This window comes from Schistocerca cancellata, chromosome 10, assembly GCF_023864275.1.
Source record: "Schistocerca cancellata isolate TAMUIC-IGC-003103 chromosome 10, iqSchCanc2.1, whole genome shotgun sequence".
Classification (NCBI taxonomy): domain Eukaryota; kingdom Metazoa; phylum Arthropoda; class Insecta; order Orthoptera; family Acrididae; genus Schistocerca; species Schistocerca cancellata.
Window position 1 is genome coordinate 176,942,634 of NC_064635.1, and position 15,316 is coordinate 176,957,949.

Consider the following 15,316-nt stretch of genomic DNA (forward strand, 5'->3'; position numbering starts at 1 on the left):
AACTGTATCGAACGCCTTGCGGATGTCAAGAAACACGGCATCTACGTGGGAACCCGAGTCTATGGCCCTCTGAGTCTCGTGGACGAATAGCGCAAGCTGGGTTTCACACGATCGTGTTTTTCGAAACCCATGCTGATTCCTACAGAGTAGATTTCTAGTCTCCAGAAAAGTCATTATAATCGAACATAATATGTTTCCAAAATTCTACAACTGATCGACGTTAGAGATATAGGTCTATAGTTCTGCATATCTGTTCGACGTCCCTTTTTGAAAACGGGGATGACCTGTGCCCTTTTCCAATCTTTTGGAACGCTGCGCTCTTCTAGAGACCTACGGTACACCGCTGCAAGAAGGGGGGCAAGTTCCTTCGCGTACTCTGTGTAAAATCGAACTGGTATCCCATCAGGTTCAGCGGCCTTTCGAGCGATTTTAATTGTTTCTCTATCCCTCTGTCGTCTATTTCGATAGCTATCATTTTGTCATCTGTGCGACAATCTAGAGAAGGAACTACACTGCAGTCTTCCTCTGTGAAACAGCTTTGGAAAAAGACATTTAGTGTTTCGGCCTTTAGTCTGTCATCCTCTGTTTCAGTACGATTTTGGTCACTGAGTGTCTGGACATTTTGTTTTGATCCACCTACCGCTTTGACATAACCAGTACATAGAACTTTACTTTCGAATTCATTGAATATCTCTCACATAGCCCTCCTCACACTACTTTTCGCTTCGTGTAATTTTTGTTTGTCTGCAAGGCTTTGTCTATGTATATGTTTGCTGTGAAGTTCCGTTTGCTTCCGTAGCAGTTTTCTAACTCGGTTGGTGTATCACAGTGGCTCTTTTCCATCTCTTACGATCTTGCTTGGCACATACTCATCTAATGCAAATTGTACGATGGTTTTGAACTTTGTCCACTGATCTTCAACACTATCTGTACTTGAGATAAAACTTTTGTGTTGAGCCGTCAAGCACTCTGAAATCTGCTTTTTGTCACTTTTGCTAAACAGAAAAATCTTCCTACCTTTTTTAATATTTCTATTTACGGCTGAAATCATCTCACAAAAGAAAATTCCCTGGCGGTACTGGGAACTAAACCAGGTCTTCTACATGAAGGTCTGTGGTGTTGACCACTCGGATTTGGAGTCAGACGGTACTGTCTACATTATTATTATTATAATAATAAAAAAGCGAAGGGTGAGTAATATCATATTAACACTTTCTCAATATTTTACATTTCTTTAGATGTGAATTGTCCGTATACTCGTAAATGTACAAAATTGTCAAAGGATGAATAATTAATATTATGTGTGTCTGAGGCTGCTTTTGAGGATTATGAGTATGAAGAACAACAACAACAAATGTGACCCTTTTAGAAGTATATGCCATAATAATGGAACATGCATCCCATTGACAGTATTTACAGTGGAACTACGTTTTGAAGAAGAGAGATATAAATAAGAAAATGAATACCTATTGACTTGTATATGGCGTGATAAGAACACTGAATGGAAAAACAACGAAATTTTCTGAAGCAATGGCACTACCCACTCTAGTATCATATGGAGCAGGGAGTTGGACAGTAAAATCAAAACACATATACCGAGCGAGGTGGCGCAGTGGTTAGGACACTGGACTCGCATTCGGGAGGAGGACGGTTCAATCCCGCGTCCGGCCATCCTGATTTAGGTTTCCTGTGATTTCCCTAAATCGCTCAAGGCAAATGCCAGGATGGTTCCTTTGAAAGGGCACGGCCGATTTCCTTCTCCATCCTTCCCTAATCCGATGCGACCGATGACCTCGCTGTTTGGTCTCTTCCCCCAAACAACCCAACCATCAAAACACATAAGACAACTTGAATCATCAGAAACGAAGTGCCTTGTATCAGTGAAAGGCTGCATAAGAGAACACAAAAAAAAATAAAAATAGAAAATAACTGGGGGGGGGGGGTATACGTAGTTATTCGCTGCTTCTGGCCAGAAAATAGCTTATGTCAGCACTTTTTGGCATCAGCATTTCTGGAGTTGCACTGATGTCAGCACTTTTCATTATCACTGTTTTTGGTACCAAGCCAATAATGCTCGTTATATTCAAAGTCACTGACCCCCCTTCCACCATTTTACTCTCAGCAATTGCGAAATGTCAGTGTCACCATGCCTTCAGCCAATACCTGGGGCAGCCCTACTTCTTTTGAGCAATACGCTATGAAATTCCAGCTACTTCTCGTTTGATCTCTGTGTATTATAGTCACAGTTAAAAGATCACCATAAAGCTCCATCAGATGGAGCAACCACTACCTCTAGCCAGACAACAGAAAGCTGACAGTGCTTAGGAAGGCTGTCAGATTTCAAAGTCAGTATTTGACTACCATTTATTAACATAATTATAATAATAGTAATAGTATTGCTATTATATATTCGGTTATGCCTTTAGGCTGAGGATGACATGGCGGTCGGTTGGTACCGTCGGGTTTTCCGAGACCTGTTTGGACAGAGTTTTAGTATATTCGGTTCCACCTACTTTTTTTTTCAGTGCAACATGCTGGTTATCCACACCAGCAGACACAGCAACAGCAGCTGTCCACAGGTGGTCTTTATCAGACCTGCTGGTCGGCTATTCTGTATCAGCACAACAGCACAGCAGCAGCAGAAGCTGCAGGAGCATCCTTAATTCGCTGGGCCTGAGTTAAGGACTTGCAGAACACAGGTATTCACCAATACATACACTCCTGGAAATTGAAATAAGAACACCGTGAATTCATTGTCCCAGGAAGGGGAAACTTTATTGACACATTCCTGGGGTCAGATACATCACTTGATCACACTGACAGAACCACAGGCACATAGACACAGGCAACAGAGCATGCACAATGTCGGCACTAGTACAGTGTATATCCACCTTTCGCAGCAATGCAGGCTGCTATTCTCCCATGGAGACGATCGTAGAGATGCTGGATGTAGTCCTGTGGAACGGCTTGCCATGCCATTTCCACCTGGCGCCTCAGTTGGACCAGCGTTCGTGCTGGACGTGCAGACCGCGTGAGACGACGCTTCATCCAGTCCCAAACATGCTCAATGGGGGACAGATCCGGAGATCTTGCTGGCCAGGGTAGTTGACTTACACCTTCTAGAGCACGTTGGGTGGCACGGGATACATGCGGACGTGCATTGTCCTGTTGGAACAGCAAGTTCCCTTGCCGGTCTAGGAATGGTAGAACGATGGGTTCGAAGACGCTTTGGATGTACCGTGCACTGTTCAGTGTCCCCTCGACGATCACCAGTGGTGTACGGCCAGTGTAGGAGATCGCTCCCCACACCATGATGCCGGGTGTTGGCCCTGTGTGCCTCGGTCGTATGCAGTCCTGATTGTGGCGCTCACCTGCACGGCGCCAAACACGCATACGACCATCATTGGCACCAAGGCAGAAGCGACTCTCATCGCTGAAGACGACACGTCTCCATTCGTCCCTCCATTCACGCCTGTCGCGACACCACTGGAGGCGGGCTGCACGATGTTGGGGCGTGAGCGGAAGACGGCCTAACGGGGTGCGGGACCGTAGCCCAGCTTCATGGAGACGGTTGCGAATGGTCCTCGCCGATACCCCAGGAGCAACAGTGTCCCTAATTTGCTGGGAAGTGGCGGTGCGGTCCCCTACGGCACTGCGTAGGATCCTATGGTCTCGGCGTGCATCCGTGCGTCGCTGCGGTCCGGTCCCAGGTCGACGGGCACGTGCACCTTCCGCCGACCACTGGCGACAACATCGATGTACTGTGGAGACCTCACGCCCCACGTGTTGAGCAATTCGGCGGTACGTCCACCCGGCCTCCCGCATGCCCACTATACGCCCTCGCTCAAAGTCCGTCAACTGCACATACGGTTCACGTCCACGCTGTCGCGGCATGCTACCAGTGTTAAAGACTGCGATGGAGCTCCGTATGCCACGGCAAACTGGCTGACACTGACGGCGGCGGTGCACAAATGCTGCGCAGCTAGCGCCTTTCGACGGCCAACACCGCGGTTCCTGGTGTGTCGGCTGTGCCGTGCGTGTGATCATTGCTTGTACAGCCCTCTCGCAGTGTCCGGAGCAAGTGTGGTGGGTCTGACACACCGGTGTCAATGTGTTCATTTTTCCATTTCCAGGAGTGTATTATCAGACTGCCAGTGGACTTACTGTAGTGGTAATGCCGGTTCCCGCCAGATCACCGAAGTTACGCACTGTTGGGCTGGGCTGTCACTTGGATGGCTGACTATCCAGTCTGCCGAGTGCTGTTGGCGAGCAGGATGCACTCAGCCCTTGTGAGGCAAACTGAGGAGCTACTCGACTGAGAAGTAGCGGCCCCGGTCTCGCAAACTGACATACGGCCGGGAGAGCGGTGTGCTGACCACATGCCCCTCCGTATCCGCATCCAGTGACACGTATGGGCTGAGGATGAAACGGTGGCCAGTTGGTACCGTTGGGCCTTCCAAGACGGAGTGTAGTATATTATGAGACTGCTAGTGGGTCTAAATGCATGAAAGCCTAGCATCTGACAGTTGATGTAGTAATTTGAAGTAGAAAACATCCAATGCAATGTGTTGGGACTAGAGTGCAGTGTTCGTGGTATGAATGCGACTATGTGAGCAGGCTTGATGGAATACATGGAGAAGAAGATGACTGAGTACAGCCCACTCCATACAACAATTGTGACCCATATTTTTGGGAGGAAGGTTTCAGTAATAGGTATGTAGGGAGAACGTATGCTTGGTTTTGACATCAGGGGACATACAGGTTTACAGAGCGTCAGTTACTGAACTAAATGAAAAAACGTAAATTATTTACAAACTACGCCTTGCACTCACTTTATTCAACATGTAAACGTCACTACAAATATTAGGATTGATGTAATACCATGTTATGTATGCCTCACATCATTGGAGATGATGTAGTGCAAACGAATAGCGAAATTCAGCTGAAGTGTCGGAACGCTGGTGCTGTCAATGACCTCCTGAATGCCAGTTTTCAACTCAGCAGTGGTTTCGGGGTCTTGTCTTTAATACAGCCCCACAAAAAGGAGTCGCATCTGTTCAGATACCGAGTATACGGCTGCCAATCAAGGCCGATGCCAGTGACCTCTGCGTACCCAGGAGTCAGAATGCACTTCCCGGAGTGCTCCTACAGGACGACATTCTCCTGCTTTGATGGGGTCGAGCTCCATCTTGTATGAACCACATCTTGTCGAAATCAGGGTCGCTTTGGATAATGGGGATAAATCATCTCCCAAAACCCTTCACATACCATTTGGTAGTCACTGTGCCATCAAGGAATATCGCAATGGTTATTCTGTGACTCGGCAGTGCACACCACACAGTCACCTACTGAAAGTGAAGAAGATGATGGTGATGACGTTCAGTCCGTGGGGCACTCAACTGCACGGTTCTCAGTACCAGCACAAAGTCCTAATATTTGCACAATCCAACTTTTACACACTCCAATCTAGCCACTGTCACGAATGATGATGATGATGATGAAATGATGAGGACGACACAAGTACCCAGTCCCTGGGCAGAGAAAATCCCCGACCTGGCGGGGAATCGAAACCAGGATCCTGTGGTCCAGAGCCAGCAGCACTAGCCACCAGACCACGAGCTGCGGGCTGAACGTGAAGAGACCTCTAGATCGCGATATGCTGACTTTCAGTCCCCTAAATGCGCCAATTTTCCTTATTGACTAACCTATCCAAATGAAAATGGGCTTCGTCGCTAAAGCACGCAATACTAATTCCCATCATTTCCTGTGGCTGACCACGCAATTTGAACATCCTAACACAAACCGTTCAGGAGTTATGACGACTTTATTTCATATAGTTCAATAATTGTCACCCTGTACTTACAACATTGTTGAGTTATGAATGTGAGTGATCTATACTGTTCATTAGTGATTGCTACAGACAGATTGAGCCACTGCTATTCATATATCAGATGTCCATGTTATGACTTTTGTGAACGATTTGCAAAAGTACAGTGTAAATATAGAGCAACTACAACACTGGACAAATCCTTATATTCAGCCCATGCGATAGTGCACAAGTGTAGGCGCTGTAAGTCTCAAATCTGTAGAAGCTCAATCTATGGACCGTACAACTATGTTGTTGTTGTTGTGGTCTTCAGTCCTGAGACTGGTTTGATGCAGCTCTCCATGCTACTCTATCCTGTGCAAGCTTCTTCATCTCCCAGTACCTACTGCAACCTACATCCTTCTGAATCTGCTTAGTGTATTGATCTCTTGGTCTCCCTCTACGATTTTTACCCTCCACGCTGCCCTCCAATGCTAAATTTGTGATCCCTCGATGCCTCAGAACATGTCCTACCAACCGATCCCTTCTTCTAGTCAAGTTGTGCCACAAACTTCTCTTCTCCCCAATCCTATTCAATACCTCCTCATTAATTACGTGATCTACCCACCTTATCTTCAGCATTCTTCTGTAGCACCACATTTCGAAAGCTTCTATTCTCTTCTTGTCCAAACTAGTTATCGTCCATGTTTCACTACCATACATGGCTACACTCCATACAAATACTTTCAGAAACGACTTCCTGACACCTAAATCTATATTCGATGTTAACAAATTTCTCTTCTTGAGAAACGCTTTCCTTGCCATTGCCAGTCTACATTTTATATCCTCTCTACTTCGACCATCATCGGTTATTTTACTCCCTAAATAGCAAAACTCCTTTACTACTTTAAGTGTCTCATTTCCTAATCTAATTCCCTCAGCATCACCCGACTTAATTCGACTACATTCCATTATCCTCGTTTTGCTTTTGTTGATGTTCATCTTATATCCTCTTTTCAAGACACTGTCCATTCCGTTCAACTGCTCTTCCAAGTCCTTTGCTGTCTCTGACAGAATTACAATGTCATCGGCGAACCTCAAAGTTTTTACTTCTTCTCCATGAATTTTAATACCTACTCCAAATTTTTCTTTTGTTTCCTTTACTGCTTGCTCAATATACAGATTGAATAACATCGGGGAGAGGCTACAACCCTGTCTCACTCCTTTCCCAACCACTGCTTCCCTTTCATGCCCCTCGACTCTTATAACTGCCATCTGGTTTCTGTACAAATTGTAAATAGCCTTTCGCTCCCTGTATTTTACCCCTGCCGCCTTCAGAATTTGAAAGAGAGTATTCCAGTTAACATTATCAAAGGCTTTCTCTAAGTCTACAAATGCTAGAAACGTAGGTTTGCCTTTTCTTAATCTTTCTTCCAAGATAAGTCGTAAGGTCAGTATTGCCTCACGTGTTCCAACATTTCTACGGAATCCAAACTGATCTTCTCCGAGGTCGGCTTCTACCAGTTTTTCCATTCGTCTGTAAAGAATTCGCGTTAGTATTTTGCAGCTGTGACTTATTAAACTGATAGTTCGGTAACTTTCACATCTGTCAACACCTGCTTTCTTTGGGATTGGAATTATTATATTCTTCTTAAAGTCTGAGGGTATTTCGCCTGTCTCATACATCGTGCTCACCAGATGGTAGAGTTTTGTCATGACTGGCTCTCCTGAGGCCATCAGTAGTTCTAATGGAATGTTGTCTACTCCCGGGGCCTTGTTTTGACTCAGGTCTTTCAGTGCTCTGTCAAACTCTTCACGCAGTATCTTATCTCCCATTTCATCTTCATCTACATCCTCTTCCATTTCCATAATATTGTCCTCAAGTACATCGCCCTTGTATAAACCCTCTATATACTCCTTCCACCTTTCTGCTTTCCCTTCTTTGCTTAGAACTGGGTTGCCATCTGAGCTCTTGATATTCATACAAGTGGTTCTCTTCTCTCCAAAGGTCTCTTTAATTTTCCTGTAGGCAGTATCTATCTTACCCCTAGTGAGACAAGCCTCTACATCCTTACATTCGTCCTCTAGCCATCCCTGCTTAGCCATTTTGCACTTCCTGTCAATTTCATTTTTGAGACGTTTGTATTCCTTTTTGCCTGCTTCATTTACTGCATTTTTATATTTTCTCCTTTCATCAATTAAATTCAATATTTCTTCTGTTACCCAAGGATTTCTATTAGCCCGCGTCTTTTTACCTACTTGATCGTCTGCTGCCTTCACCACTTCATCCCTCAGAGCTACCCATTCTTCTTCTACTGTATTTCTTTCCCCCATTCCTGTCAATTGTTCCCTAATGCTCTCCCTGAAACTCTCTACAACCTCTGGTTCTTTCAGTTTATCCAGGTCCCATCTCCTTAAATTCCCACCTTTTTGCAGTTTCTTCAGTTTCAATCTGCAGTTCATAACCAATAGATTGTGGTCAGAATCTACATCTGCCCCAGGAAATGTCTTACAATTTAAAACCTGGTTCCTAAATCTCTGTCTTACCATTATATAATCTATCTGAAACCTGTCAGTATCTCCAGGCTTCTTCCATGTATACAGCCTCCTTTCATGATTCTTGAACCAAGTGTTAGCTATGATTAATTTATGCTCTGTGCAAAATTCTACAAGGCGGCTTCCTCTTTCATTCCTTCCCCCCAATCCATATTCACCTACTATGTTTCCTTCTCTCCCTTTTCCTACTGACGAATTCCAGTCACCCATGACTATTAAATTTTCGTCTCCCTTCACTACCTGAATAATTTCTTTTACCTTGTCATACATTTCATCTATTTCTTCATCATCTGCAGAGCTAGTTGGCATATAAACTTGTACTACTGTAGTAGGCATGGGCTTTGTGTCTATCTTGGCCACAATAATGCGTTCACTATGCTGTTTGTAGTAGCTAACCCGCACTCCTATTTTTTTATTCATTATTAAACCTACTCCTGCATTACCCCTATTTGATTTTGTATTTATAACCCTGTAATCACCTGACCAAAAGTCTTGTTCCTCCTGCCACCGAACTTCACTAATTCCCACTATATCTAACTTTAACCTATCCATCTCCCTTTTTAAATTTTCTAACCTACCTGCCCGATTAAGTGATCTGACATTCCACGCTCCGATCCGTAGAATGCCAGTTTTCTTTCTCCTGATAACGACGTCCTCTTGAGTAGTCCCCGCCCGGAGATCCGAATGGGGGACTATTTTACCTCCGGAATATTTTACCCAAGAGGACGCCATCATCATTTAATCATACAGTAGAGCTGCATGTCCTCGGGAAAAATTACGGCTGTAGTTTCCCCTTGCTTTCAGCCGTTCGCAGTACCAGCACAGCAAGGCCGTTTTGGTTAATGTTACAAGGCCAGATCAGTCAATCATCCAGACTGTTGCCCCTGCAACTACTGAAAAGGCTGCTGCCCCTCTTCAGGAACCACATGTTTGTCTGGCCTCTCAACAGATACCCCTCCGTTGTGGTTGCACCTACGGTACGGCCATCTGTATCGCTGAGGCACGCAAGCCTCCCCACCAACGGCAAGGTCCATGGTTCATGGGGGGACAACTATGTATGAAATTAGAATTATATTAATACCTGCAGCTGCTGACGGGCGTTGATATTTATCAACGGGAACAGGTGAAAGTGTGTGCCCTGACCGGGACTCGACTCCGGGATCTCCTACTTACATGGCAGACGCTCTATCCATCTGAGCCACCGTGAGCACACGGGGCAGCGTGACTGCAGGGACTATCTCGCGCACGCCTCCCGCGAGACCCCACATTCTCACCTTGCATGTCCACACACTACATTAGTAGTGTCCCACCCCAACACACTCATTACTCGTGGAAGACAACCTTACCAAGTTCCGTAAGGGTTCAGGAAATATGTGTGCATCCGCACAGAAGAAGGTAATAGATGGTATTGCCAGAACTGTATACGTATATGGATATGATGTCTGTTCATTCGGACATGTCCGAAAGAACAGACACCATATCCATATAGCTATGTACGAGGGCAGTTCAATAACTAATGCAACACATTTTTTTTCTCGGCCAATTTTGGTTGGAAAAACCGGAAATTTCTTGTGGAATATTTTCAAACATTCCCGCTTCGACTCGTATAGTTTCATTGACTTCCGACAGGTGGCAGCGCTGTACGGAGCTGTTAAAATGGCGTCTGTAACGGATGTGCGTTGCAAACAACGGGCAGTGATCGAGTTTCTTTTGGCGGAAAACCAGGGCATCTCAGATATTCATAGGCGCTTGCAGAATGTCTACGGTGATCTGGCAGTGGACAAAAGCACGGCGAGTCGTAGGGGCAAAGCGTGTGTCATCATCGCCGCAAGGTCAAGCAAGACTGTCTGATCTCCCGCGTGCGGGCCGGCCGTGCACAGCTGTGACTCCTGCAATGGCGGAGCGTGCGAACACACTCGTTCGAGATGATCGACGGATCACCATCAAACAACTCAGTGCTCAACTTGACATCTCTGTTGGTAGTGCTGTCACAATTGTTCACCAGTTGGGATATTCAAAGGTTTGTTCCCGCTGGGTCCCTCGTTGTCTAACCGAACACCATAAAGAGCAAAGGAGAACCATCTGTGCGGAATTGCTTGCTCGTCATGTGGCTGAGGGTGACAATTTCTTGTCAAAGATTATTACAGGCGATGAAACATGGGTTCATCACTTCGAACCTGAAACAAAACGGCAATCAATGGAGTGGCGCCACACCCACTCCCCTACCAAGAAAAAGTTTAAAGCCATACCCTCAGCCGGTAAAGTCATGGTTACAGTCTTCTGGGACGCTGAAGGGGTTATTCTGTTCGATGTCCTTCCCCATGGTCAAACGATCAACTCTGAAGTGTATTGTGCTACTCTTCAGAAATTGAAGAAACGACTTCAGCGTTTTCGTAGGCACAAAAATCTGAACGAACTTCTCCTTCTTCATGACAACGCAAGACCTCACACAAGTCTTCGCACCCGAGAGGAGCTCACAAAACTTCAGTGGACTGTTCTTCCTCATGCACCCTACAGCCCCGATCTCGCACCGTCGGATTTCCATATGTTTGGCCCAATGAAGGACGCAATCCGTGGGAGGCACTACGCGGATTATGAAGACGTTATTGATGCAGTACGACGTTGGCTCCGACATCGACCAGTGGAATGGTACCGTGCAGGCATACAGGCCCTCATTTCAAGGTGGCGTAAGGCCGTAGCATTGAATGGAGATTACGTTGAAAAATAGTGTTGTGTAGCTAAAAGATTGGGGAATAACCTGGTGTATTTCAATGCTGAATAAAACAACCCCTGTTTCAGAAAAAAAATGTGTTGCATTACTTATTGAACTGCCCTCGTACGATGTTACACCTATATGTGAGCCATGTACAGCTCACATTGGTGCCGTTGGTAGGTTGGCATCGTCTAATAGGGATGGTGGTGTCTCATTTTATTCTTCTGTTTACTGGTGCCACTACATTTGCTAGCACTGTCTGTCCACGAGTGGCAGCAGCAGCGTTTATCGATATCTAGTACCCGTACTATCTTTGGAAGGACGTAAAGTGTTTTCCGGGTCGGAAATGTCGGTAGTTGGGATGGAGCAGCGAGAGTGGTCCCGCAGCGTGAGGACATGCCTGGACTGCAGGTATTGCCGGATCGAGGAGCTGTAGTTGCGGGGGCCACAACCTCGTTGTCCACCGGACCCAGGACGTTAGAGTTGAATGAATATCAATCTAGTAGTGAAACCTCGACTGTTTGGTGACCATGCCGTTTGTTCGTGCGTTTCTACTCGTAGGGTGGTCTCGAAGCGAACAGCGACAAGTGGAACGTGTCGAGTTGGCGGAATCTATTAGCCATCTTCTACTGCCTGTTATTAGTTATTGAATTTTGTGTTATTATTGGTCAAGTGCAAACAGCGGTATTTTGCTGCTTAGTGGTCGCTAACGCCCCAGTTGCCTGCCCTGGAGGTTGGCGTATTTTTGCAGAAGTGTACTTTTCCTCGTCTTGCCGACGCTGTCCAGCATGACACGTAGCCTCCTTGGTTGTAGTGGTTCCTTCTGCCTTTTGATGTTTTAAACACCGGATTCTGAAGACACAGTGTTGTCTGTCACTTTGTCCTCACTTGAATTACTCCATTGTTGTACTGGTTATTACACGTTAGGTGTGAAACATCCCCTTGGAAAAATTATGATTGACAGTGCTGGAAAATCTCTTACGTTATTTGATTTTCAAACAGCTGAGCAAAACTGAACATACTCAGACATTTCTCTCTTTATTTATTCTGATCATCACTAAACTGACACACAATATTTTTAGCGCAACGCAGTTTGGTCCTGACTAAAAATAACCTATACTTTTCATGAATCACTTACCTCACAAATCTTCATTACTCGAACTAGTTGGATGAACCATTTATCATAGATGTGTATATGCATATGTTGAATGATTACACACTATTTGTGCTTACATGCTGAATACAACTCCACTCTCTCTCTCCCTCTCTCTCTCTCTCTCTCTCTCTCTCTCTCTCTCTCTCTCTCTGTGTGTGTGTGTGTGTGTGTGTGTGTGTGTGTGTGTGTGTGTGTGTGTGTGTGTGTGTTGAAAGGTGGCTACACTGAGCCACAGCGCCAAAAATTGCGCCAGAGAGTATTGTTCCGTCGCCTCCACTGGCAGTGCTTATTGAGACGTAGCGGCAGGCAGTGCTGGCCGAGAAGTTGTGGTGGACACTGCATGTCGTGAAGTCAGAGTGAGATGTGGTAGTGGAGAGTGTGGTTCCATGTTTATGCAGTTATTTGATGGGAGAGATAGCAGATGTTGTTCCAATGGAGATATTGTAATGATCTGAGTGCTTTTCGTCAATATAAATTAAGGTAACTAACTACTGTTCTTTATTTTCTTATTATTTGTGTGTCCTGAATAATGCTTCATTACAGGTTCAGTCAACAAAGCATCTGGCGTGTGTTCTTCTATTAGAGTGTAATTCTGGGTTTCTTGCACAATTATAGTATTTCTAATTTTCTTTTATCATGTCAGTATAAATGGTATTTAAAATTTATTGTCTTGTTGAAGAAAAACCGTGCCAGATGTGCGTTGAGTCACACTACCACACACAGAACAGCTACACTTGTGCTTTGTTGGCTTCATAGATTTTATAGTTGCTGGGGACTTAATTAATTAATAGTATTAACTGAAATTTTCATTTCATTCTTTGTTGTTGTTCTATGCAGTCAGATAGCGTAATAATACTACTCAGGGCCATCCGTTTACGAGACTTGCGTAATCGGACATACAGCTACTAAAAATATTTGCATTCATATTTAATTTTAATTTAGCCCCCATGCACGTGGCGACCCTGCCAGGATCGTCCCTTGGAATTCTTCTGATTGTAAAAATAGTAGACAGTAGTATTGTTGTAGTAATTTGTAGTTTAGTAATTGTAGTCTATTTTGCATGTGTAGATTAAGTCTTGATATTTAGAGGGTGCTTTCTGATTATAATTTTAAATCTGTTTCTAAAAAAAAAAAAAAAAAAAAAAAAAAAAAAAAAAAAAAAAAAAGAGCTTCTAGGATTAAAATTTCAATTTGTTGAAAGAAATTTGATTTGTTTTCATCAGTTACCCACTGGCAACTACTTCCACGCTCACATAGTGTGATTAAATGTGTTAATGTTCTTGATGAATCGCTAGCAAATAGAATAAATTATTAGGAATGTTCTTTAAAAATTAAATCACGGTTCAATCACCAAGTGAGCCATGGCGTCACTAATTTAGTAGACTGTTCTGTCTGGGACCTCTAGCACAAGGGCAGTATCGACTATCCCTCTTGCTCCCCATTGACATACAGCTTCAAAATTAAAAGTTACATCTGTTTTGAGTATTTGAAACACTCTTGTCGTCAATGGTGCTTACATAGTTTTCATGTGCTACAGAAGGACAATTAATAAGACAGACATGTCCAGCGCAGTAGTAAACACTGCTGTTTCACCCCATAATGGGCGGACTGCAGGTCCGGTCGTCTTGTAATTATTGTCATGTTGTTCTTGTTTTGATTTCTCCTGCAAACGCTTATTCGTTTCACAAATTTAATTTTGTAAAAACCAAAAAATTTATGACTCTATATTTGTTAAATAACGAGATTGTGTGAAAAGAAAGTTATATTGGTGGGTACCCCCTTCCACGTTTTCCTTAATTCCAGTAAGTACCACGTCGCACCAAGGAATGGCACACCTTAATATATGACAAATTTCAACTTGACATATCTAGCTATTCCTCAGAGAAAGGATTTTGCAGTCACAGACGAACAACAGACAACAAAATGATTCTATAAGAACAAACTGATGCTATAAGAATTTCGTTTCTGCCGATTGAGGTACGGACCCGTAAAAAGGTTTGTTGGCTCAAATGGCTCTGAGCACTATGCGACTTAACTTCTGAGGTCATCAGTCGCCTAGAACTCAGAACTACTTAAACCTAACTAACCTAAGGACATCACACACATCCATGCCCAAGGCAGGATTCGAACCTGCGGCCGGAGCGGCCGCTCGGTTCCAAACTGTAGCGCCTAGAACCGCACGGCCAATCCGGCCGGCAAAGCTTTGTTCTTAACTACAAATAACACAAATGCGGACATTATATACGTTGACTCTGCGGTGGAAATCCACCTGGAAATTGGTTATGTTCGGCCGCAAAGCAATATAAAGTCCTGCAGATTTCATCTCGGGCAGACATGATGCAGAAAGATTCAATTATTGGCATTTTCAAATGATTTTAAGACAAAGACTCAGGAATCTGAAGAGTTCTGAAAACTTTGGACTGCCCCTCCTGCCCCCTGACCAAACTGAAGATTGCTTCGTCGAAGACCTAGAGTCCCACAAACCTAGCAATAAACATCGGGACGACTTATTTGATTATTTACTTCATGCCTGAATTTTTGCAGATAGCGCTTTACCACCCATTGTGTAGACCGACTTTAGTACTAATTCTTAACGGATGTGTCGCATTCCATTGTAAATCGAACGTTTTATTTGATTCTCCCCATTCCAACATATTCTATTTGTTAGAGACATTAAAGGGACGAGGCAGCTACACACATCAAAAAAAGTTTTGCATCACCTCAGTTCCGAAAGTTCCGGAACCTGTACAGAAAACTGGAATAGAAATCAACATAAACATAATTTCCGCTCTTTTTATTGCTCATGAAAACAACACATTGAATGTCGTACCACCATACAGCTAGACCTCCAGAGATGGTGATCCAGTACGTGCCGTTACGTATAATACCCAGTATCACGACCTCTTGCATTGATGCATGCCTGTATTCATCGTGGCATACTACCTACAAGTTCATCAAGGCACTGTTGGTCCAGATTATCCCACTCCTCAACGGCGATTCGGCGTACATCCCTCAGAGTGGTTGGTCGGTCACGTCGTCGATAAAAAGCCCTTTTCAATCTATCCCAATCATGTTCGTTAGGGTT